Source organism: Oncorhynchus gorbuscha, linkage group LG04 (assembly GCF_021184085.1).
Source record: "Oncorhynchus gorbuscha isolate QuinsamMale2020 ecotype Even-year linkage group LG04, OgorEven_v1.0, whole genome shotgun sequence".
NCBI lineage: Eukaryota > Metazoa > Chordata > Actinopteri > Salmoniformes > Salmonidae > Oncorhynchus > Oncorhynchus gorbuscha.
The window spans coordinates 41,197,295-41,224,055 of record NC_060176.1 but is presented as its reverse complement, the minus strand read 5'-3'; the positions used below and the strand labels follow the sequence as shown (position 1 = coordinate 41,224,055).

General features: G+C 42.9%; 1 protein-coding gene across 1 annotated transcript in view; it reads right to left on the bottom strand.

Annotated features, from left to right (window-relative positions):
• Positions 1–26,761, bottom strand: part of ipo11 (importin 11) — a 245,623-nt gene that overhangs the window by 11,247 nt on the left and 207,615 nt on the right. The gene's annotated exons all lie outside the window — the stretch shown is intronic.

Here is a 26,761-nt window from a genome sequence, read left to right as displayed (position 1 = left end):
GCTTCCCCTCCATCAACTATGATTTATAAAATAAATCCAGATAACATTACTTCAGCTCCGGCCACTTTCTTCATATCACTCTACAGCAGGGTGCCACAACTGGTGGCTGGTGTTTTATTGTCCACCCCCCATTGTTTGGGGGGACATAACTCTAAAAACACCAGGAAATCAGCTCCAAATTATTACATTTTGGAAATATGTTCCCAAGTATTCCCCACGCATAATAAAGATTATTTGTCCTCTGACAAATCAACTGTAAATTTCGGTGTTCCTCAAGGTTCCGTTTTAGGACCACTATTGTTTTCACTATATATTTTACCTCTTGGGGATCTCATTCGAAATCGTAATGTTAACTTTCACTGCTATGCGGATGACACACAGCTGTACATTTCAATGAAACATGGTGAAGCCCCAAAATTGCCTTCGCTAGAAGTCTGTTTCAGACATAAGGAAGTGGATGGCTGCAAACTTTCTACTTTTAAACTCGGACAAAACAGAGATGCTTGTTCTAGGTCCCAAGAAACAAAGAGATCTTCTGTTGAATCTGACAATTAAGCTAATTGGTTGAACAGTCATCTCAAATAAAACTGAAGGACCTCGGCGTTATTCTGGACCCTGATCTCTCTTTTGACGAACATATCAAGACTGTTTCAAGGACAGCTTTTTTCTATCTACGTAACATTGCAAAAATCATACACTTTCAGTTAAAAAATGATGCAGAAAAATGTATCCATGCTATTGTTACTTCTAGGTTAGACTACTGCAATGCTCTACTTTCCGGCTACCCGGATAAAGCACTAAATAAACTTCAGTTAGTGCTAAATACAGCTGCTAGAATCCTGACTAGATCCCAAAAATGTGATCATATTACTCCAGTGCTAGCCTCCCTACACTGGCTTCCTGGCAAGGGCTGATTTCAATGTTTTACTGCTAACCTACAAAGCATTACATGGGCTTGCTCCTACCTATCTCTCTGATTTGGTCCTGCCGTACATACCTACACGTACGCTACGGTCACAAGACGCAGGCCTCCTAATTGTCCCTAGAATTTCTAAGCAAACAGCTGGACGCAGGGCTTTCTCCTATAGAGCTCCATTTTTATGGAATGGTCTGCCTACCCATGTGAGAGACGCAAACTCGGTCTCAACCTTTAAGTCTTTACTGAAGACTCATCTCTTCAGTGGGTCAATATGATTGAGTGTAGTCTGGCCCAGGCGTGTGAAGGTGAACGGAAAGGCTCTGGAGCAACGAACCGCCCTTGCTGTCTCTTTCTGGCCAGTTCCCCTCTTTCCACTGGGATTCTCTGCCTCTAACCCTATTACAGGGGCTGAGTCACTGGCTTACTGGTGCTCTTTCATGCCGTCCCTAGGATGGGTGCATCACTTGAGTGGGTTGAGTCACTGATATGATCTTCCTGTCTGGGTTGGCGCCCCCCCTTGGGTTGTGCCGTGGCGGAGATCTTTGTGGGCTATACTCAGCCTTGTCTCAGGATGGTAAGTTGGTGGTTGAAGGTATCCCTCTAGTGGTGTGGGGGCTGTGCTTTGGCAAAGTGGGTGGGGTTATATCCTTCCTGTTTGGCCCTGCCCGGGGGTATCATCGGATGAGGCCACATTGTCTCCTGACCCCGCCTGTCTCAACCTCCAGTATTTATGCTGCAGTAGTTTATGTGTTGGGGGGGGGCTAGGGTCAGTTTGTTATATCTGGAGTACTTCTCCTGTCTTATCCGGTGTCCTGTGTGAATTTAAGTATGCTCTCTCTAATTCTCTTTCTTTCTTTCTTTCTTTCTTTCTTTCTTTCTCTTTCTTTCTTTCTTTCTTTCTTTCTTTCTTTCTTTCTCTCTCTCTCTCGGAGGACCTGAGCCCTAGGAACATGCCTCAGCACTACCTTTCTAGGGAGTTTTTCCTAGCCACCGTGCTTCTACACCGGCATTCCTTGCTGTTTGGGGATTTAGGCTGGGTTTCTGTACAGCACTTTGAGATATCAGCTGATGTACGAAGGGCTATATAAATACATTTGATTTGATTTAAAGAAACACGTGATCATATACAAATTAAATTATTACGTTTTAGTCAAATATTATATCTGTTTGGGCTTCTTGCGGTCAATTTGAAGTCCATGAATGATTTGTAATTATGTTCCGGCCCCCCAATAATTCTCTCAAATGAATCTAGTTGATGATCCCTGCTTCACAGAGTGGCTGGTGATTCAGTACCACACTCGTCTCTGACTATCTAGCGTTTCTTCTGCCTCCGGGGGCTTGTGTCCATGCAAACATATTCAGTACGTGTGAATAGTCGGATCAGCAGAGGTGATGTTAAGGACACGTCTACAAACCCATTTCATAACCTACTAATCTTCAACAACAATGTCAATGTATTAGGAAAGCTAAACTAGTTCTATCGCCCTATTAAAGAGTTAAGAGGAATCTTCAGTATGAGCGAGTCAGTCAGAAAAAAAAACCTACAAAAAGGCTATTGTGTCTGACTGGATGTGAAAAGCCCCAAATAGTCCTGTTCCTCTGGTCTCCTGGTGATGTAACATGCTGCACCATTTCCCTCAGACATTTTATCTGGAGCCCCAATTAAATCCCCCACTGCATTCCCCACCAGCCTCCATAAATCAAACAACGCCATTAAAGCAGCTAAAATAAACTACTTAAAAATCCCAAACACACGCAAACAGTCGACCACAGCACAGACTGTGACAAATATTAGGCAGGCAGCACAGTCCAATGCCCATGGTACGGCGGCGTCGTGTCTCTGACTGATTAAATTATGACAAATCGATTACCTAACGTTTGATTGATTACGTGATTGAATTAAACCATGCAAAAATTCACTCGTTAATAACCTGGGGTACCACTGAAGAGTGTTTATAGAGCTGCTGTCTTCCGAATAAACTCTTAAAAGATCTGAGGATCTTTTATATCAATAGCAGTCAATAATTAATCGTCACCTTATACAGTCTCATCTGAACATGGCAAAATTATTGGTTTTACGAACCCTGGCTAACAAGTTGAATTGGGTCTAAATCGAACCTTGAGAAACTATGCTATCATAAATACAAAAACTTATGCATTCCAATACCCGCCCAGAAAAGGAAAATGCAAGATATATATTTACACTGAGCTGCGCTTCGATAGATGGGTCGAAGATGGAAGACTGGTTTGCCCAGCAGATATTGCCCTTGTCCTTTGAATAATATTTCTGGTCGTAGTGTGGATACGTTGTACCCTTTCATTCTTATTAGGAGATGGTCTGTCCTTTCCTAGGCATTCTGAGATATGCAGCTACATTTATAGCTGCAGGTAAACGTACGACTTCTAGGATGTATCACTTCTTCAGTGAATAAGAGTTCAAAGTTCATACCATTTTGCCATTATCAGCTCAAGCTGTATTCTGGATGGTCTAGTAGAAATTCACCATTCCAGCGTGGTGATCGTCACCTCCACGTGATCTGGTCTCATGTAAATTTGGTTACATGGAGTGGATATTCAACCATTTGCGAACCACAGCTCACGTTGGGGTTTGCTTAGTCTGACGTGAATTGGGGAAGAGAAGGCCGTGTTTCATCCCTCTCCAACCAATATCTTCACTTGGGCGTGGCCACTGAGTGTGCATAAAATGACTTATGAAAACAATTCTCTCATTTAGAAGGCTAAAATGACATTGATTTTTTTCACAAAAAGTTTTATATCTAAACATATAAATTGCACAACAATTCCATTTGAATCTGAATGTGTAGACTTTCCAAGATACAATTTATGTCGTCCTATCATCAGACATAATGTCCCAGACAACAACTGATCTGACATCGTATTCTTTAAGTACCAACAGACACTGTCAACTGGTTGGATTACAGAAATATCATTCCATTCCCCAACCTTTTGATGTTAATGTATTGCAGTCTCTCTCTGTGGTAACAGAGGATTTTCAAGTCAATTCTATAGAGTGGAGAGACTTTCGGTATTTATGGGGTGGGGGGGGGTCATAAACCAGTGGGGGGGAAGAGAAAGGGAGTTTTATGACCCTCACGCAACAGGGCAAAGTCATGACAGTAGGAAGAGACAAAGCATCTGGGTTCAAAGCCCAGTTGATTTATTTCATTTTTGAACGTTTGATAGACTTGCTATCCCTCACTACCTGTGCAGTAATGTACCAGAGAGAATACGCAAATCCCTTAAAAAGAAAAAAAAAGAAAATTGTGACCAAATGTTCAGTCTCGCTGTCTCTCGTTTGCATTAAAATAAATCAATAGCTCCTTCAGAAAGTTTCTAGGTCTGTCCTGGACTGGGGAAGTAGTGAGACAACACTTACGAGCACCAGACCAGACTCCAAACAGCTGAAGTAATTGATATTGACTTTACCCTAAAACATGGTACAGATTAGAGTATCAGAGCCACCAATTTCCTGGCCCCTTTCTCTTTCTACCTTCTTATCCTCTTGGGACTGTTTTCATGGTTTCGATTTCTTGAGCCTGAAGGTGTTCTGGAAATCGTCGACCCTGCCAGACAACATCAAAGTGCGCCTGTTCGTCTCTGTAGTGGAGAGCGTTCTACTGTATGGACGTGAGTTGTAGACACTGGGCAAGATATTGCAACTGGATGGTTTTGGCATTAGAACACCATACAACTATGATTCTTTATGAAACAATTCTAAAGTTAAAGTAATTACATGTACAAGGCCTGTTGTTCATGATTTATAGATGACTACAGGTTCTCAGACGGTTAGAAATGTATGTAATGGGGAAATGGAGGTGAACGGGGGAGGGTCATGCTTTTAACATTTCAGTCAAGGGATGTGTGTCTGATGCCGCCCCTCATCTCTGATTCTCCTCTGGGCACGCAATATCAAGTGTGTCTATAGGCTTTAAGAGTGGGAATCAATTATCCATAGTGTATAGGCCTAGGCTATACGAAGTTCATGCTCAGAGAAGCACAGGGCAAAGCTATATTTCTAAGAAAAAAAACATCCTTCCCGAGTTTTTAACTGACAGCGGTGCTGAAACTTGAAGAGGCAGCTGGAACACAATCAATCAGAGACGGACAGCGCCTGGTTCTGAAAGTAGGCTAATTCAGGCTAAATCGAGTAGGCATTACTCATTTTAACAGTCTTTATTTGAATTAGAATTTTCTAACAACAAGAGGGCTTTGTGTTGCAGACTATTTCTTCCTATTTAAGAAATAAGATTAATTTATAGACTGCTATCCATAGATTATCTGGGCCAATTCCTCTACCCACTCTTGAAATACCCGTGTCAGTGAAGGACTTGGTGTGTTAAGTTAAAACCAGGGCTCAAAATGAGGGGGCATGGGAGGGTATGCCATACATTTTGTTATAGAAAATGGCAGAAAGCATTGGCCTACTCCTTGTTAGCTAAAGACTTAAGAAAATAAAACAGACCTGATTAAATAAAGCGATCTATAAATGGTGATTTAGTCCGTGACGCTTTATGCTAGAAACTGCTGTAAAATACCCAGGAAAGACTCCGATGCATTATGGGGATATATTTGGTTAGTCTCGATGACATTCAGACGTTGAGCTACAACCTACAACTTTCTGTAAACTCAGACAACTTTTAAGGAAATACTTGTTCCTTGGGTTAAGCCATGGAAGAGTAGCCAGCAGTTAAAGCTGAAATGTTTCTGCGTCAGGCCTACTCTGTTTGGGATGGAAAGGTAGGCCTAACTTTTGAAAGTACCATGCTTAGATTCATAATGACGTCACATATTTAATTATTTGCAAATCAGGCAAATCACATATCAGACACACTGATGTGGCATTGGAGAATTAGGATAAGATGGATGCATAGGCCTCTCTCTCTGTCCATTATTAGCTTGTAATTTCGGGGGTAAATATTCTGATACGTAAAATTGCATGAAATGTGTTTATAAAAGGCTACTTTTTCATTGGAACCTCAAAGACGATGATAGGTTCCTTCAATCATTTGTTTTAAAGGACTTTTCACCACTACCCTTGTCTGTGGTGGTCTACGAACCGGCAACCTTCTAGCATCAAAATTGCCATGTTGCCATGCAATGCTTATACGATAGAGAACAGTTTCTAAAACAGCATATCAAAGGCTCTGGTCTGTCCTAGTGAGGGTAAATGGTGAAATGTTTTTTTGCTATCCTCTTTGTTTTATTTTGGGTACAGGGGAGGGTCGGGTTGAGTGAAAGTACACTACCGCTCAAAAGTTTGGGGTCACTTACAAATGTCCTTGTTTTTGAAAGAAAATAATTTTTTTGTCCATAAAAATAACATCAAATTGATAAGAAATACAGTGTAGACATTGTTAATGTTGTAAATGACTATTGTAGCTAGAAACAGCATTTTTTTTTGATGGACTATCTACATAGATGTACAGAAGCCCATTATCAGCAACCATCACTCCTGTGTTCCAATGGCACATTGTGTTAGCTAATCCATCATTTTAAAAAGCTAATTTATCATTAGAAAACCCTTTGCAATTAGGTTAGTATAGCTGAAAACTGTTGCGCTAATTAAAGAAGCAATAAAACTGGCCTTCTTTAGACTAGTTGAGTATTTGGAGCATCAGCATTTGTGGGTTCGATTACAGGCTCAAAATGGCCAGAAACAAATAACTTTCTTCTGAAACTTGTCAGTCTATTCTTGTTCAGAGAAATTAAGGCTATTCCATGTGAGAAATTGCCAAGAAACTGAAGATCTCGTACAACGCTGTGTACTACACCCTTCACAGAACAGTGCAAATTGGCTCTAACCAGAATAGAAAGAAGAGTGTGAGGCCCCGGTGCACAACTGAGCAAGAGGACAAGTACATTAGTGTCTAGTTTGAGAAACTGACACCTCAAAAGTCCTCAACTGGCAGCTTCATTAAATAGTACCCGCAAAACACCAGTCTCAACGTCAACAGTGAAGAGGCGACTCTGGGATGTTGGCCTTCTTGGTAGAGTTGCAAAGAAAAAGCCATATCTCAGACTGGACAATAAAAAGAAAAGATTATGATGGGCAAATGAACACAGACACTGTACATAGGAACTCTGCCCAGAAAGGCAGCATCCCGGAGTCGCCTCTTCACTGTTGACGTTGAGACTGGTGTTTTTTAAGTGACCCCAAACTTTTGAATGGAAGTATATATTTTGCTGAATTGAGGGCCACCCATTTTCATTTTTAGAGAGTTCCCATTTACTCCAAGTACCCCTTATTATAAATAATGTACAGCCTCTAATAAATAGTTGATATGCTATATAAACAAATTATGATTTTTATCAACTATCATCCCTCCGCTGAGACTAATGCCGTTTCCAAGACAACTGGGAACTTGAAAAAGTAATGAGATCCGACTGGGGAAAAAACTGTCATCTGAACTTTCTAGAGCTCTGACTTTCTGACCCGAAGACCACAGACGTCATGAGTTCCCAGTTGAAAGCACCATCTTGAAAGCACAACGACCATCAGATGCAGGTACCATCAGGTCAGTAACAATAAATAAGCAAATGCTACCGCCCATTCCTACAGAACAGTTTTTATTAGGTTAATGTCCATTTGAGCGGTAGAACGTGCTTTTTGTCTGCGAAATTGATCTGGACTCAGAAAAGGTTGGTGACCACTGAACTAATGGCTTGTATGCAAAGCTTAAAATGAAGCATTAAACCAACATGAAACCCACAGAGCTCTCTGCGCTCATCTATTAAACAGTCAATTCACACCACTGGCTGCCAGTCAGAGTGATGCAAATCCAACTTGGCAGGAGTGTCATATAGATCATGGATGTGTTATGTCACATGTTTAAATAATTGATCATGGAAAGAGAGAGATTCACACCACTAATTTCCTCCAACCCCATTGCAGTCCCTTCTCCGTTTCTCTCTCCCTCTTTCTCTGAAAGACACAGTAATCGCGCCTCCTAGGCCATTAGCTTCACCCATCTGTCACTCTCTGTAAAGTATCTCATGCAGGAAGGAATGAGCGTTAAACTTGATTTGAGACAATAAACACTGACAAACGCTTTTATTGCATTGTTTTTTTATGTCTTTATAATGTCTTTGCACCAACAAGCACTTCAGGATCATATTTCAAACTGAGAATTTCAAAGCTTGAAAGCTCTTTTCCAAAACACAAGTGGGAAAATATCAATATAATCTGCTACAGTTTAAAAATGGATGTCTTTGTGTCACAGAAATACAGCCCTCATATTTTATTTCCATATTACCAAAAACGTCCATGTTAATGTTTTCCCTTGTATGGAGGTCACTGGTACAACAAACATGATTAATACATGTTACCAGGGTTTCTAGCTTTCGCCTCCGGACAAATAACTAACACGAAATACCAATGGTTACACATTGAAAAATGACCGTGCTAATTTTATTCAGTCGGTCAGTGTCTTTTGCTGGTCTGAGGTTCCCCTTCTGTCTAGTCAATAATACATTCCTTCCTCCACACTTTCCCAGCTATCAATTAATCTTACACAGGGTCTGAAAATGTTGGACTGATACGGATCTCTCCGGAATCTCTCAGTCCCTCTACTTCCTTTGCATGATCATGAGGAAGTGCTGTGGACTTAAGGGAGGGCAGGCCGTCAATGCTAGGATATCGATTCTACAAGGCCTAATAGCGTGAAATGCCCTTTCTCATTCTCACTTCAGTGGTGGAAGGATGGATTCTCTTAGCATAGTCTTTTCTCCCTCCTCAGAGAGAGATGGAAATCCCTCAAGTCAACGGCAGACTTTAATGCCTACACACGTTCATCTTTACTCTCCCAAACACACACACAATGTACTATTTATAAACAGCACTTGAGTGAAAGCAGAGAATTCATATAAAGATCGATCAATTCTGGATATATTTCCAGCATAAAATCAAAAAAAAAAAAAAAAAGTTACGTTGATATCTCTGCCAGCTGGCACTCAATTTATATGTACATGACATTGCATTAAGTGGGTGGGACAGATTGCGGCACCTGATGTATTGTGTTTTATTCACAAAACTCTGAGGCGACTGAGACAGCAGGTCTTCCTGCTCCACAGAGATCTCCCAGATCCCTCTACATCCTGTTGCAATGCTTGAAGCTAACTAAGATGCTGTTGTCACAGTTCCTTTGCACAGATCTGCATCGATAACCCATTTGTAAAAAGCCTCACAGTTCATATGGATGCTGGGTTGTTTTGTCTTGCTTCATTACGACAGTCACAAACTTCCCCGGAATAATCAGTCACTGTGGTGGAGTCAGTTAGAGCTTCTAACTATGGTGTGATGCTATCCAACTCTTCCACAACGTGTCAAGGTTGAGCTGCATCTGTAGCTGGTGGTGTAGAAGTGCAAACTTCAGCACAGAAATCTTTTAACTTCTTTGAAAAGGTTCAGTTCACCTTTGTCCGTTAATTTATACCCTCAGACTTCACTGTCACTGAGGCCCCTGCTAACTTAGATATATAAAATAAATTGTCACTAGTCGATAGCGCTTTCAAAAAGTTTGGATATCTTTTCTGGACTGGTGAGAAATCCTTTAGAGTACTAGGACGCACTCTTTGAACAATGAGAAAGTCCCAGAAAATTCTCTTCAGGATTCAGCCACCCTCTGTGCTGACGGAACTATTATACCGCAATGTATCATTTCTCCAAGTTTTAACTAGAGGACTTCTCAGCTGCTGCTGATCACTTCAAACAAAGTCTTAAAAACCCAGTCACTTCAGGCCGATGGTGCAGCTCACTTTGGTGTGACAGTCCATCCACTGTCTGCCTGCTTACACAGCATCTGTTCTGTTAATTCACCCCTTTCAGTCTCCGGTCTCCTTTCTGCTCTTAGAATAGGCTCTAAATCACATGTCAAACTCATTCCCCGGAAGGCCAGTGTCTGCGGGTTTTCTCCCCTACCTTGTACTTGATTGATGAATTCAGATCACTAATTAGTAAGGAACTCCCATCACCTGCATGTATAGGTCTTAATTGAAAAAAAAAAAAAAAAAACGAAGCCAGCAGTCACTAGGCCCTCCATGGAATGAGTTTGACACCCCTGCTCTAAATTACATTAATGGGATGCTTTACATCCAGTTTGCAGAACCGCAATGATAGGGAACATCCCGAGGAAAGCGTTCAGAGAACACTAAGCTCCAGGAATCTCTTATTAGACCAACTCGACATTGCCAGCATGAAAGTGGGAAGCTACACAGGTGATCTTGAACTATGCTTACTCAGGACCAAATCACAGGTAGCGCTTTAATTGATAAATTATCTGTTCCGGGATCAATGACAAATCGGTCAAATAACCATGATGTAACTGGATTGACGAGCCCTGAACGTGACCCAGCAAGTTCATGTGCATAATCAGGACAGGAGGTGAACTCATCATATAGGATGCTGCATTCTGTAAGTGGGCCCATCACCAGGACAAGATGACATCTTGAGCTGAAATGGCCTACGTGCTGTGTTCGTAGACTACATAGAAGTAGTCAAACAAACTCAATTCATTTTGGATCGATTACAAGAGCCATCAGCGTCGGGTCATTACTTGAAACCAGACAATTTACCCCCACCAGGGATCCAATGAATCCATCAGACTGAAGACATTTAAGACGTTATGTCTGGCTACTCACCGATCCGCACAGTAGAAGTATTAAATACAGAGACGGCATATAAATCACACGCACAACAGGCACATTACATACTACAGTAAGTGGGCTAAATGACTATGCTGGCGTCCGCCGGAGAGGCTGCATTATAATTGATTACCTGCTGGCTCGTTAAGACAAGCACAATGCTACTCCCTTCACCTTCGTTAAGATGCTTCCGCTGCTCTAATTAGGCTGTGTGGGACCAGATAAGAGAGAAACTAACACGGAATATGAACACTAATGATGAATGTTTACATACATCAGAGTCTAGGGACTATTCCTCTGACGTAAATAAGAAGGAATGCAAACAAATGCAGACCCACATTGCAAAAGAACCAACCCCCTCTGAATTAGGGAAGGGAGTTTTTGAATACTAAAATCCCTATTGGTAATTTGAGACTTCCAGGTCTTGAAAACTTCTGCATTCCGACTTTTACTAGAGCAGGAGAAGTACGGTAAAAGCTGTACTTCCATCCAGTCTACAGTATCCATTGCCCCAGGTGTATTTCAACAGCAAATGTTCAAGTATTTCCAACTTGCCTTACATTGATTTCGACATTTGCTTAGATTACTGTTTTCCCTATAGTTTCTGTGAGTTGGAGAGAAGCTGTACATAAATAAAACAAAGACAAAAAACATTACATCATTACCATTATCAAGCAGGAAATTGGTCTGACCTCAAGTGTGACAATTACCCAGCATTCAGTTCTCTAATGGGCTACACGACCTGAAGCAATTAAGCAGAAGCCAAGAGAAGCCCTGCACTGAATAAGAAGCCTCTCCGCTAGTGTCATAAACACAAGGAAGAGCAGGATGAGGTTAGGATAATGGTGATCCAGTGACAGCCGAATCAGATGAGATCAACTTCAATTTAGATTTTATTTTAAACAGAGCACAAACTTAAAAGTTCACCGACATCCATGCATGACAGAGCTCAAGTTTTTTTTTGCACTATTGACATCCAAAATGTGTAAGTACTGTAGCTATGACCTTAGACAAGTAGCTGAATTGTTCTCTGCATGGATCACAAAATCTCAATGGGTTTGGTGAGAATGAAATCGTAATGAGCATTTTGTACTATCAGACGAGAAAGTTAACGAGCTAGAAATGGCCTTGAGCAATGCAATTGTTACCACAATGCTTCTACATACAGTGACAGACATAATGATTGACTATTGATTCCATTCTTCACAACATTGCCATTACTTGCTTTGTGTGAGTGCATGAGTAGCACGCATGTGAGTTGAGAACTATACAATCTGGCGTACCCGTGTGTGTTTCGAGGTTGAGAACTAGGCTTCATTTTGTAAACAAAGTCAAGGTTTGTGACTAGCTGGAACACAGCTACAGACAATATCTACAATTGAACTACTGCGAGAGTTGGACTTCGCATTTTGATAGCAGAGGATGGGTCTGAGTCGTATTTCACTTAGTTTTACAGAAAATAAGTGTACATTTTCAGTTGATACAACTCACGATGGCTTATTTTCAATGAAAGTACTGATGGGTATACTGTTGCTTGTATGCATGTGCTTACTTCCCACACCTTTAACGGACAGCGGTGATTGACAAGCGGGATCGAAGACACCGTCCCAGTGTTGAAGCCGTTAACGCTTGTATCAAGGTGACATCTAGATGGTTATCAATATGATTTATTGTGTAGGCTACTATCCTACATCAAATACAATCATGGTAGGGAATAAATAGGGTACATTGGCTACCACCGGCGACACTGTAAATACAGTTGCCCAGTAGGAAGCACCTCAATACAACACCTGTGCCGTAGTCATTTACACCAAGTTAAAAGTATGTTTTACTCTAGCTAGCTAGTTAACTAAACTAACTCTCGGTAGTTATCGCCATAGCAACGGAAAGCACCAAGTCGCTTTCTGACTTAAAAAAAAAAATCCAAAACATCATAAGTCAACTAACATCAAGGCGGTGGCCCGTTCCTGTAGGTTCATGCTCTACAACATCCGCAGAGTACGACCCTGCCTCACACAGGAAGCGGCGCAGGTCCTAATTACATTTACATTTAAGTCATTTAGCAGACGCTCTTATCCAGAGCGACTTACAAATTGGTGCATTCACCTTATGACATCCAGTGGAACAACCACTTTACAATAGTGCATCTAAATATTTTAAGGGGGGAGGGGGGTGAGAAGGATTACTTTATCCTATCCTAGGTATTCCTTAAAGAGGTGGGGTTTCAGGTGTCTCCGGAAGGTGGTGATTGACTCCGCTGTCCTGGCGTCATGAGGGAGTTTGTTCCACCATTGGGGAGCCAGAGCAGCGAACAGTTTTGACTGAGCTGAGCGGGAACTGTACTTCCTCAGTGGTAGGGAGGCGAGCAGGCCAGAGGTGGATGAACGCAGTGCCCTTATTTGGGTGTAGGGCCTGATCAGAGCCTGGAGGTACTGAGGTGCCGTTCCCCCTCACAGCTCCGTAGGCAAGCACCATGGTCTTGTAGCGGATGCGAGCTTCAACTGGAAGCCAGTGGAGAGAGCGGAGGAGCGGGGTGACGTGAGAGAACTTGGGAAGGTTGAACACTAGTCGGGCTGCGGCGTTCTGGATGAGTTGTAGGGGTTTAATGGCACAGGCAGGGAGCCCAGCCAACAGCGAGTTGCAGTAATCCAGACGGGAGATGACAAGTGCCTGGATTAGGACCTGCGCCGCTTCCTGTGTGAGGCAGGGTCGTACTCTGCGGATGTTGTAGAGCATGAACCTACAGGAACGGGCCACCGCCTTGATGTTAGTTGAGAACGACAGTTTGTTGTCCAGGATCACGCCAAGGTTCTTAGCGCTCTGGGAGGAGGACACAATGGAGTTGTCAACCGTGATGGCGAGATCATGGAACGGGCAGTCCTTCCCCGGGAGGAAGAGCAGCTCCGTCTTGCCGAAGTTCAGCATGAGGTGGTGATCCGTCATCCACACTGATATGTCTGCCAGACATGCAGAGATGCGATTCGCCACCTGGTCATCAGAAGGGGGAAAGGAGAAGATTAATTGTGTGTCGTCTGCATAGCAATGATAGGAGAGACCATGTGAGGTTATGACAGAGCCAAGTGACTTGGTGTATAGCGAGAATAGGAGAGGGCCTAGAACAGAGCCCTGGGGGACACCAGTGGTGAGAGCGCGTGGTGAGGAGACAGATTCTCGCCACGCCACCTGGTAGGAGCGACCTGTCAGGTAGGACGCAATCCAAGCGTGGGCCGCGCCGGAGATGCCCAACTCGGAGAGGGTGGAGAGGAGGATCTGATGGTTCACAGTATCGAAGGCAGCCGATAGGTCTAGAAGGATGAGAGCAGAGGAGAGAGAGTTAGCTTTAGCGGTGCGGAGCGCCTCCGTGATACAGAGAAGAGCAGTCTCAGTTGAATGACTAGTCTTGAAACCTGACTGATTTGGATCAAGAAGGTCATTCTGAGAGAGATAGCGGGAGAGCTGACCAAGGACGGCACGTTCAAGAGTTTTGGAGAGAAAAGAAAGAAGGGATACTGGTCTGTAGTTGTTGACATCGGAGGGATCGAGTGTAGGTTTTTTCAGAAGGGTGCAACTCTCGCTCTCTTGAAGACGGAAGGGACGTAGCCAGCGGTCAGGGATAAGTTGATGAGCGAGGTGAGGTAAGGGAGAAGGTCTCCGGAAATGGTCTGGAGAAGAGAGGAGGGGATAGGGTCGAGCGGGCAGGTTGTTGGGCGGCCGGCCGTCACAAGACGCGAGATTTCATCTGGAGAGAGAGGGGAGAAAGAGGTCAGAGCACAGGGTAGGGCAGTGTGAGCAGAACCAGCGGTGTTGTTTGACTTAGCAAACGAGGATCGGATGTCGTCGATCTTCTTTTCAAAATGGTTGACGAAGTCATCTGCAGAGAGGGAGGAGGGGGGAGGGGGAGGAGGATTCAGGAGGGAGGAGAATGTGGCAAAGAGCTTCCTAGGGTTAGAGGCAGATGCTTGGAATTTAGAGTGGTAGAAAGTGGCTTTAGCAGCAGAGACAGAGGAGGAAAATGTAGAGAGGAGGGAGTGAAAGGATGCCAGGTCCGCAGGGAGGCGAGTTTTCCTCCATTTCCGCTCGGCCTTCCGGAGCCCTGTTCTGTGAGCTCGCATTGAGTCGTCAAGCCACGGAGCGGGAGGGAGGACCGAGCCGGCCTGGAAGATAGGGGACATAGAGAGTCAAAGGATGCAGAAAGGGAGGAGAGGAGGGTTGAGGAGGCAGAATCAGGAGATAGGTTGGAGAAGGTTTGAGCAGAGGGAAGAGATGATAGGATGGAAGAGGAGAGAGTAGCGGGGGAGAGAGAGCGAAGGTTGGGACGGCGCGATACCATCCGAGTAGGGGCAGTGTGGGAAGTGTTGGATGAGAGCGAGAGGGAAAAGGATACAAGGTAGTGGTCGGAGACTTGGAGGGAGTTGCAATGAGGTTAGTGGAAGAACAGCATCTAGTAAAGATGAGGTCGAGCGTATTGCCTGCCTTGTGAGTAGGGGGGAAGGTGAGAGGGTGAGGTCAAAGAGGAGAGGAGTGGAAAGAAGGAGGCAGAGAGGAATGAGTCAAAGGTAGACGTGGGGAGGTTAAAGTCGCCCAGAACTGTGAGAGGTGAGCCGTCCTCAGGAAAGGAGCTTATCAAGGCATCAAGCTCATTGATGAACTCTCCGAGGGGACCTGGAGGGCGATAAATGATAAGGATGTTAAGCTTGAAAGGGCTGGTAACTGTGACAGCATGAAATTCAAAGGAGGCGATAGACAGATGGGTAAGGGGAGAAAGAGAGAATGACCACATGGGAGAGATAAGGATCCCTATGCCACCACCCCGCTGACCAGAAGCTCTCGGGGTGTGCGAGAACACGTGGGCGGACGAAGAGAGAGCAGTAGGAGTAGCAGTGTTATCTGTGGTGATCCATGTTTCTGTCAGTGCCAAGAAGTCGAGGGACTGGAGGGAGGCATAGGCTGAGATGAACTCTGCCTTGTTGGCTGCAGATCGGCAGTTCCAGAGGCTACCGGAGACCTGGAACTCCACGTGGGTCGTGCGCGCTGGGACCACCAGATTAGGGTGCAGCGGCCACGCGGTGTGGAGCGTTTGTATGGTCTGTGCAGAGAGGAGAGAACAGGGATAGACAGACACATAGTTGACAGGCTACAGAAGAGGCTACGCTAATGCAAGGAGATTGGGATGACAAGTGGACTACACGTCTCGAATGTTCAGAAAGTTAAGCTTACGTAGCAAGAATCTTATTGACTAAAATTATTAAAAATGATACAGTACTGCTGAAGTAGGCTAGCTGGCAGTGGCTGCGTTGTTGACTTTGTAGGCTAGCTGACAGTGGCTGCGTTGTTGACACTACACTAATCAAGTCGTTCCGTTGAGTGTAGTAGTTTCTACAGTGCTGCTATTCGGGGGCTAGCTGGCTAGCTAGCAGTGTTGATTACGTTACGTTGCGTTAAAAGAACGACAATAGCTGGCTAGCTAACCTAGAAAATCGCTCTAGACTACACAATTATCTTTGATACACAGACGGCTATGTAGCTAGCTATGTAGCTAGCTACGATCAAACAAATCAAACCGTTGTGCTGTAATGAAATGAAATGAAAAATGTGATACTACCTGTTGAGCGAAGCGGAATGCGACCGGGTTGTTGAGTGCGGAAGTTCTATTCAGTAGACGTTGGCTAGCTGTTGGCTAGCTAGCAGTGTCTCCTACGTTAAGGACGACAAATAGCTGGCTAGCTAACCTCGGTAAATTAAGATAATCACTCTAAGACTACACGCTCTAAACTACACAATTATTTTGGATACGAAGACAGCAAAGACAACTATGTAGCTAGCTAACACTACACTAATCAAGTCGTTCAGTTGAGTGTAATAGTTTCTACAGTGCTGCTACTAATCCAGGCACTTGTCATCTCCCGTCTGGATTACTGCAACTCGCTGTTGGCTGGGCTCCCTGCCTGTGCCATTAAACCCCTACAACTCATCCAGAACGCCGCAGCCTGTCTAGTGTTCAACCTTCCCAAGTTCTCTCACGTCACCCCGCTCCTCCGCTCTCTCCACTGGCTTCCAGTTGAAGCTCGCATCCGCTACAAGACCATGGTGCTTGCCTACGGAGCTGTGAGGGGAACGGCACCTCAGTACCTCCAGGCTCTGATCAGGCCCTACACCCAAATAAGGGCACTGCGTTCATCCACCTCTGGCCTGCTCGCCTCCCTACCACTGAGGAAGTACAGTTCCCGCTCAGCTCAGTCAAAACTGTTCGCTGCTCTGGCTCCCCAATGGTGGAACAAACTCCCTCACGACGCCAGGACAGCGGAGTCAATCACCACCTTCCGGAGACACCTGAAACCCCACCTCTTTAAGGAATACCTAGGATAGGATAAAGTAATCCTTCTCACCCCCCCTCCCTCCCCCTTAAAATATTTAGATGCACTATTGTAAAGTGGTTGTTCCACTGGATGTCATAAGGTGAATGCACCAATTTGTAAGTCGCTCTGGATAAGAGCGTCTGCTAAATGACTTAAATGTAAATGTAATAAGTCCAAACTCGTGGTATTTCAATGGTAAACCTCGCCCACAGCTGTATTCCATCTAGTAACAACCGAAGTCAACCTGTCACAATAAATACAGTCCATCTCTCAACGGCCAAATAACACATCAAGCTTGCATGCATTTTCTGTAGCCCCTAGTTAACCCAGAAAGGAGAATACCTCCCCATTTATCTTCACCGTGCTTCTATTCAAAAAGGTGCAAATTGAAACTCATCTGTCAAAATGCCATTCGGTTATCAGATTGTCCCGGTCTTAAATACAGTACTGGTAGAGAGGAGAGCTCCGAGACTACAGTGACAGATACTCAGGCTGATGGCTCACTACGCTGCAAGCGCCACACTAGAATTTCTCAGCTTTCAGAATTCCTCAGAGGGTTATTCTTTAATACAACTAGATTATAGTGACAGTTGCAGTAACAGCCTGACAGTGCAAAGATAAGAGCAATAAAGCAGTTTTCCCCCCATTTTTAAACGATGACAGATCATTATCAGTGGCTTTTAAAAGAGAGAAAAATGATCACACGATAAAACACATGGCAAACGTGCTTCCATAATAAGACTCCCTGTTGTAAAAAATAATAAAAAATTGACAATCCAAAATGGATTAAGTGGGATCATGACCTGATGAGTAATAAGCCTAATATCTCATCTTCTGATACAAAAAATAGGATTTATGATTTTTTCTTTTTAAGGAATTTGGTCCAAGCTTCCAAATGACCTATAGCAATGTTCGAGTCTACATGAGGCTCTTTGGGGGAAACGAATGCAGACCTCTTCAGCTCTGGTATAGGATTTCAGATAAAGGATGGGGATGAGGAATCGAGTACTCAAACGGACGTCAAAACGAGATCTTTAACCAAAAACAACAACAATAATAATAATAAGCAAAATACTGTGTGGCGAAGACACGCTAACGCTAGCCATGTCTCTCTCCACTGGCAGGTGACATCGCCAGAGCAGAGCAGGTAACACAGCTCATTACGGTTTCAATTAATAATTCTCAAATTGCACTTGTTTTTTATTGACTGAAAATACAGTACCAGTCAAAAGTTGGGATGCACCTACTCATTGAAGGGTTTTTCTATCTTTTTTTTTTTTTTTTACTATTTTCTACATTGTAGAATAATATAGTGAAGACATCAAAACTATGCAATAACACATATGGAATCATGTAGTAACCAAACAAGTGTCAAACAAATCAAAATTTTATTATTATTATTTTCTATTTGAGATTTTTCAAAGTAGCCACCCATTGCCTTGATGACAATGTAGAAAATAGTTAAAAAATAAAGGAAAACCCTTGATTGAGTAGGTGTGCCCAAACTTTGACTGGTACTGTATATGGGATAATTGGATTTTTATTTAATTACTTTATTTATTTACTTAACCTACCTTTATGTAGTAATTTTGATTCCTAACATAAGGCTTCTTCTACAAGCAAGCGCCACTGTTGAGGTTCCTACTTTTTTGAAGACTGTGTTCCACAATGTAACATAGCCAGTTGATATTATGGTTTCAATAAGTGGATCTTAAATTGCCAATTAGCTATTAGGATTTGTTATCTGTAATGGTTATGATAAATTATGCATTGTGGCGCACTGTTGACATATTGATAAATGCATTTTTTTTTAATTGGAGTACTCGGGGGAAACAAATCATGTGAGTACTCGAACAGTCAAAACATTTCAAATTCCCATCCCTATTTCCGACGCAGCCCCACTGTGTGCGCCAGTGGTTCTGAGGGTTTCACTTGAGGGCCTGCTAAACGGCGTGACGGCGAAGGGGAGCCAAAGCTGTCGGAGCGAGCAAACACGAACACACACAGGGGCTGAAAGCCCACCATTACTGTGGGAAAATGTCAGAGCATTCTCACTGAAAACCATCACTGGAGCCTGAGCACACATATATGAACACACACACGCACGCACACACACACACAAACGCACACACTACAGTGCATGACCAAGACAAGCGCACAGTTTTTAAAGCATCAAATCATGATTAAGCTGGTTAGCATGAGAGATATATAAAATCATTTTTGACCAAAACAGCAGATTTTGACTAGAGCCGTAGCCGTCCCCCATCACACACCACCATAATATCTGCAGGGAGTTAATGTGAACTAAGACTCAAATCCTATGAACTTTCAGGGAACCCTAGAGCTGGGAATTAAAAGTCTTCCTAAAAACATCCAGATAGAAGCTGAACATTCTGTATGTGTTCTAAATATCAGAAAGCATTACAATGGTAAATCAGCTTAAAGGTAGTACACTTTATAGGGAGCCATTTGGGACTGAGATGCACTGGGTAATATTATTTTTCACTCCCCTATACCCTCTGCATATCATATTTGACGTGCATAGGCACAGATACGCATGCAGGCACACAATACGCTGCATCTACAATAATTACGTCAATGCATCTTTTTGGGGCGGCAGGGTAGCCTAGTGGTTAGGGTGTTGGACTAGTAACCGAGAAAGGTTGCAAGTTCAAATCCCCGAGCTGACAAGGTACAACTCTGTCGTTCTGCCCCTGAACAGGCAGTTAACCCACTGTTCCTAGGCCATCATTGAAAATAAGAATTTGTTCTTAACTGACTTGCCTAGTTAAATAAAGGTAAATAAACCTACAGAATACAAATCTGAAAGTTAACAAATACAGACATCTCAATTCCAATACAAGCACATCCACGATGAGGCTAAAGGTCTGCAATTTAGATGTAATTCGATTGTAATGAAGCCACACCTTGCACAAATATAACAATCGATGCAGAATGGCTGTTGTGTAGCTCAGTGTGTTACCGAGTGGGTCTTTGCCTGACGATACCGGCAATGCTGCCAGATATCTTTATCATAGAGAATAAGCCGTATTGTTTCAGACTCGTATGGCTTCAGTAATTCAGCGGCCAAAAGGCTGTATTATAGTGTAAATCCCTGGCAAAGCCTATCCTATCCCGTTCACTGTACAGACTTAGAGAGAGAAAATGAGAAAGAGGGAGGGGATCGAGAGGACGATATCCTCTATACGCAGAGCTGTTAGGGTGCCAGAACAAGAAACCCTTTCTTCATCATTATTTTCTCTGAAAATAAAATCAGTCCTCTCACTTTTCTCCCTCTGTTTCTTCCCTCCTTACATAAGGAGCACAACCTGCACCTTAGTGCTTTCTTTTATTTTCTTCTCTTCCTTGCCATCTTCGTCTCTCTCCCCACCCCCTCTACCATATTCCTGTACAAATCATGTCTTCCATTCCATTCAATCCCAATACCAGCACATCCACTATATGGCTAAATGTCAGCAATTTACCTCTGAGTGCTTTATCTTTTTTTCTTCTTCGTAACCCCTCTCTTCGTCTTTCTCCCACTCCCTCTACTTTCGTCCTATACAAATCATGTCTTCCATTCAATTACAATACCAGCACATCCACTATACGGCCACATGTCAGCAATTTACCTCGGAGTGCTTTCTCTTCCCCTAACACTTCTTCCTCACCCGCTCGCTCTCCCACCCCCTCTACCTTCTTCCTGTAGAAAGCAGGTCTTCCATTCTGCACTCCTTTTCTGTCTTGCTCTAGATATCCCCTTTCCCTTCATCTCCCTCATTCACCATCTTGCTCCTTGCCCTCCTAAACATAAAGATAGGGCTTTTACATCTCCTCCAGCTCTTCCCCTTTCTGATCCCTAACATATTTCTTCTACTCCACCTCTCACACTTTCTCGCTCCGTCCTATAAAAACACTGCCTCCAATTCCTTAACCCGGACTGATACTACGAGGCTCTGCTCCCGACCTCCACACAAAGACCACGCCTAACAGTTTGACCTCTTATCTTCCTTTCTTTTCTCTGTATCCTCCTCTGGTTCACAGACACCTCTCTCGCACCCTCCCTCCTCCAGAACTTCATATGAAGACCAGGTGTTTACATCTCTAAACCTTCCTGTCATCTTAACCTATAAGCGTCTAAGCCGGGGGGAGGGGGGTTATCCAAAGCTATATGGAATTGTTTTAAAGGAAATCATACCAAGGATCATTTTGCTATTTGATTTAGAATTTTAATATATATATAAAAAAATATACAAAGTTATTTGATGAAAAATTGTATTTGGCCTCACTGCTATTAACCCATACAAACGCATTGAATAACAGATTCACTACATGGAACAACAGATAGTCCCCCCCCCAAAAAAAATCAAAAGAAAGTTTGTTCCGAAGTGTCTTTTCGAGAGAAATAAGACATTTTTCATGAAGTCTCATGGTCAGATGCGGATAAAGTAGTGTTTCATCGGCAGATGCGTTGGATCCAATGCAAAAAAAAAACATATCCATTATTATGCTAATTCGATTTCAGCAGTTAATAATAATAAGAATTGTTTAAATTTGTAAAGCGCTTCACACACACCCAAGGAGCAATAAAAAAAATAAAAAATCCATCCCAGAACATTGTTCGCAGACAACAATAAAAGCTATATTTTTGAATTTTGTATTTTACTAGGCAAGTCAGTTAAGAACAAATATTTATTTTCATTGACGGCCTAGGAACAGTGGGTTAACTGCCTTGTTCAGGGGCAGAACGACAAATTTGTACCTTGTCAGCTCGGGGATTCGATCTTGCAACCTTTCAGTTACTAGTCCAACGCTCTAACCACTAGGCTACTCTGCCTCCCCAAATATACAGGTGTCATCAGATTCGGTGGATAGGAGAACAGAATTAACATAGGTCATTGACAGCTTTTGTGAACAGTTTTAGCTGTCCTTTAAATGAGGCCAGAAACTCTGAAGCCCAAACAGTGACTGGAAGTGCGAACAGCTGAGGAGTCACACAACTGAAAGCCCTATCACCCATAGCATTTAGCCTGCTGTGGAGCTGCTGACGGAAGTTGGACCTGAAGACCAGAAGGGTGCGTGCGGCAGGAGCTTGGTAGGTGTGACCCAAAATGTTAAACATATTGGGAGCCAGTTGAGGTTGAAGAGCCATGGAGTAATCTGCTCATGGGGGATTGTAGCCTTCTTAACCTCTTGGTGTTAGGGGGCAGTATTTTCATTTTTGAAAAAAAAAAAAAAAAATACACGTTCCCGTTTAAAACGGGATATTTGGTCAGGAAAAGATGCTAGAATATGCATATAATTGACAGCTTTGGATAGAAAACACTAACGTTTCCCAAACTGTAAAGATATTGTCTGTGAGTATAACAGAACTGATGTTGCAGGCGAAAGCCTGAGAAAAATCCAATCCGGAAGTGCCCCAGGTTTTGAAAGCGCTGCATTCCAATGACTCCCTATATGGCTGTGAATGTACCATCAACGAGCTTACACTTTCTACGTATTCCCCAAGGTGTCTACAGCATTGTGACGTAGTTTTACGCATTTCTGTTGAAGAATAGCCGTATGCGGGCACATTGCTTAAGTGGTCACATGGTGGCTCCGAGAGAGATTCTCGCGTAATGTGCAGAGGTAGCCATTACTCCAATCGGTCCTAGAGAAAAAGGAATTGTCCTGCTACAAGTTTGCCTGCTGCTAGCAAGGCATAATGCTATGCTAGGCTATGATAAACTTACACAAATGCTTGTCTAGCGTTGGCTGTAAAGAATATTTTGAAAATCTGAGATGACAGGGTGATTAACAAAAGGCTAGGCGGTGTTCCAATATATTTCACTTGTGATTTTCATGAATAGGAAGATTTTCTAGGAAGATTTATGTCCGTTGCATTATACTAATTAGTGTCAGATGATGATAACGGTCCCGTTTCACGGGGCTGGGCATCACTACAGGTTAACTTCTTGGTGACTGGGGGGCAGTATTGAGTAGCTTGGATGAATAAGGTGCCCAGAGTAAGCTGCCTGCTACTCAGCCATAAAATCTAGAATATGCATATAATTAGTATATTTGGATAGAAAACACTCTGAAGTTTCTAAAACAGTTTGAATGATGTCTGAGTATAACAGAACTCATATGGCAGGCGAAAACCTGAGAAAAATCCAACCAGGAAGTGGGAAATCTGAGGTTTATAGTTGCCATTCCAATATACAGTGTCTGTTGGGTCATTTTGCACTTCCTACGGCTTCCACTAGATGTCAACGGTCTTTAGAACCTTGTTTCAGGCTTCTACTGTGAAGGGGGGCTGAATGAGAGGGTATTGAGCCAGGTGTCTGGCAGAGTGCCATGGGCTCATGACGCGCGTTCATGTGAGAGTTACCTCACGTTCCATTGCTTTTCTACAGACAAATGAATTCTCCGGTTGGAACATTATTGAAGATTTATAATAAAACATCCTAAAGATTGATTCTATACTTCGTTTGACATGTTTCTACGGACTGTAACGGAACTTTTGTCCGACCTTTCCGCTGGACTTGCACGCACGTCGTGAGTTTGGATTTGTTTACAAAACGAGCTAACAAAAGGAGGTGTTTGGACATAAATGATGAACTATATTGAACAAATCAAACATTTATTGTGGAACTGAGATTCCTGGGAGTGTATTCTGATGAAGATCATCAAAGGTAAGTTAATATTTATAATGCTATTTCTGACTAATGTTGACTCCACATCATGGCGGATATCTTTATGGCTTGTTTGGGCTCTGAGCGCTGTACTCAGATTATTGCATGGTATGCTTCCGTATTTAAAATAAAAATATCTGACACAGCGGTTGCAATAAGGAGAAGTTTATCTAAAGTTCCCTGTATAATAGTTGTATCTCTTATCAATGTTTATTATGAGTATTTCTGTAAATTGATGTGGCTCTCTGAAAAATTACTGCATGTTTTGGAACTACTGAACATAACACGCCAATGTAAAATGTGATTTTTGGATATAAATATGCACTTTATCGAACAAAACATACATGTATTGTGTAACATGAAGTCCTATGAGTGTCATCTGATGAAGATCATCAAAGGTTAGTGATTAATTTTATCAATATTTCTGCTTTTTGTGACTCCTCTCTGTTTTTCTGTGACTTGGTGGTGACCTAACATAATCGTTTGTAGTGCTTTCGCTGTAAAGCCTTTTTGAAATCAGACACTGTGGCTAGATTAACAAGAATTGTATCTTTAAAATTGTGTAAAATACTTGTATGCTTGAGGAATTTTAATTATGAGATTTTTGTTGTTTGAATTCGGCACCCTGCACTTTCACTGGCTGTTGGCGAAGTGGGGCGCTACCGTCCCACATTTCCCAGAGAGGTTAAGCGCTTGGCAGATGTGCCAACAAGCAGGGCATTACAATAGTCCAGATGGAATGAGATAAAGGCGTGGATGACTTGCTCAACAGCGGGTTGTAACAGCATAGGTCATAACCAGGCAATGTTCTGTAGATGGTCACACTTTTGATGTGGGCCTCAAACAAGAGCCAACTGTCAATTATTACACCCAGGCTGCGAACCTCAAAGGAGGATAGGACCTTGACACCACAAATATTGAGGCTGTAGCTGCTGATGTTAATTATGTTATGAGAGCCAATAAGGAAGACCTCAGTCTTTTTGCAGTTTAATTGCAGGAAACTCTGCTGCATCCACACTTTGATGTCCTGCAGGCAACTGACCCAGAGCGCAGTGGCATTGGCAGTATCAGTGTTTTTGAGACATACAGCTGAGTCTCGTCGGCATAAAAGTGAAAGCCCAGTCCGTGTTTCCTCAAGATGTTTCTCAGTGGCAGATAGAGCCGCTACTGTTTTCTAGGACCGAGCCTTGAGGGACCTCCTGGCAGATCGTCACTGTGTCTGAGCTACTAGGACCGATGGTTACAAACTGGGAGTGATCAGCGAGAGACATTGTCCTGGACTGGTTCAGGTCCTAACAGGCCCAAGAACTTCTCCATGCTGTCCAGCAGATTGACATGTCTGACTATGTCAAATGCTGCACTAAGGCCGAGCAATTACAGGACGCTGGCAGTCCCGGGTCCGCATTCATAAGGTGGTCATTGCTGAACCTTACCCAAGGAAACCTGTGCTGTGTCTACCTCTGAAAACCGACTGGAATGGGTCAAGTAGGTTGTGAAGAGCCAGATGGTGTGGTACTGTAGTTGGAGACAGGCCTGTCGTTCTGGAGGTTGTCATGGTCAGATCCAGGCTCGCTTTTTCATCATCATCCTCTGTCCTCCTTCACATGGAGACCATGCTCTCCCCTTCTTTCCATACTGAGATAGATGAAAGGGTGTTGACACCCAGGCTCACCATCTTCCCACTTCAAAGAGCCCCAAATGAGACATTCTCCTGATGGCTTCAGCAGCCCCTGTTTGTGTGTTTGTATATGTATGCGTGCTTTCTCTAATAGCATGAGTGGGGGTGGAGGAGCCTCTTCTCACCATCACGCACACTAAAGGCCCCATGCTTCTCAGCTGAAATGGTTTGGACATTTGTGTGCATATATTATGACAACATTTTGTTACTTTTCTTTTGGTGAGAGTTTTTTCGGCTGTTCGGGCACACAACATCTTTTTCCGGAGGAAAGCTAAGTCTACACCCCTTTGTCGGTGATTGGTCAACAATAGTGATACTTCAATAAATTCTGTTGTCATTCAACGAGAGCCGTCTTGTTTTCATGCACATTTTTTCATTGTGAAATACTGCACCAAACATATTAGCTGGATCTAAAATTGCACGACTAAGATCTCCTCTGCAAAAATGGCAACATTTTTGGCAGATTTATTGAGTTATCTTAGATTAATTCAGACTATTTTGAGGAAGTGTACAGTATACTGGCTACGGTGTCTCAAAATGGACATACAGCACTATTGCCGCTTTTGATACATTTTTCAAGGAAGGTCTTAGAGCACACTTGTTTGGTTTGCCCAGCCGAACTGAATCATGCTGACGCCTCAATGGGCACCTCTGATGGAAGCTGAGGTATCACAGTACTGCCTAGAGCCAAAGATAAGTTACACCATGAAACAATGCTATATGTATCAAGCGTCTCAGAGTAGAAGTGCTGATCTAGGATCAGTTTTGTCTTTTAGATCAAAATTAATACAATTATGTTGAAAATGGGGACCGATTCCTAGATCTTACTTTGAGATGCTTCATACATATGGCCCTTGGGCTGTATTTAAAAGGGTCTGGAACTATGGTTTAATGTGGTGAATTAAGTCAGGGAGATGGAGAGGTTAAGATCAAGAGGTGAGCATAGAATGAATAAAATCCTTCATGTTTTTCTATTCTCTCTGGGTCCAATTTTAACCTCATAAGCGTGAGCAATGTGAACTTTCCTGCAAGTCTGCGATTGATGTCAATGCATGATTTGTGCAGTGGTTTGAGTTCCTTGCTCATAAAGTATCAAATGCTTGAAAAGTCTGAAAACTATTTTTCCTATGGGATGGTGTCCATCCCCTACAGCCAATTAAATACTAGGCTATATCTGAATTGTGTGTAGGGCCTATGAACGTTTAAAGTTAAAAGTGGACACAAACACTCCATTCTCAGACCCAAAGCCATATGGGTAATTTATCTAAATTATGAGAGAAGAGGGTATTATAGGGTATTAATAGATACTTATGATGATTTATTATTAAAATGTCCTCTTCATGCTAAATGGTGTCCATTTAAAATGTGAATGTGCAAATTTCCACTGAGCACACAAAGACCCAATTCTTCCACTACAGTGAGGTCCAAAATGATTGACACCTTTGATAAAGATGAGCAAATATTACTATAATAT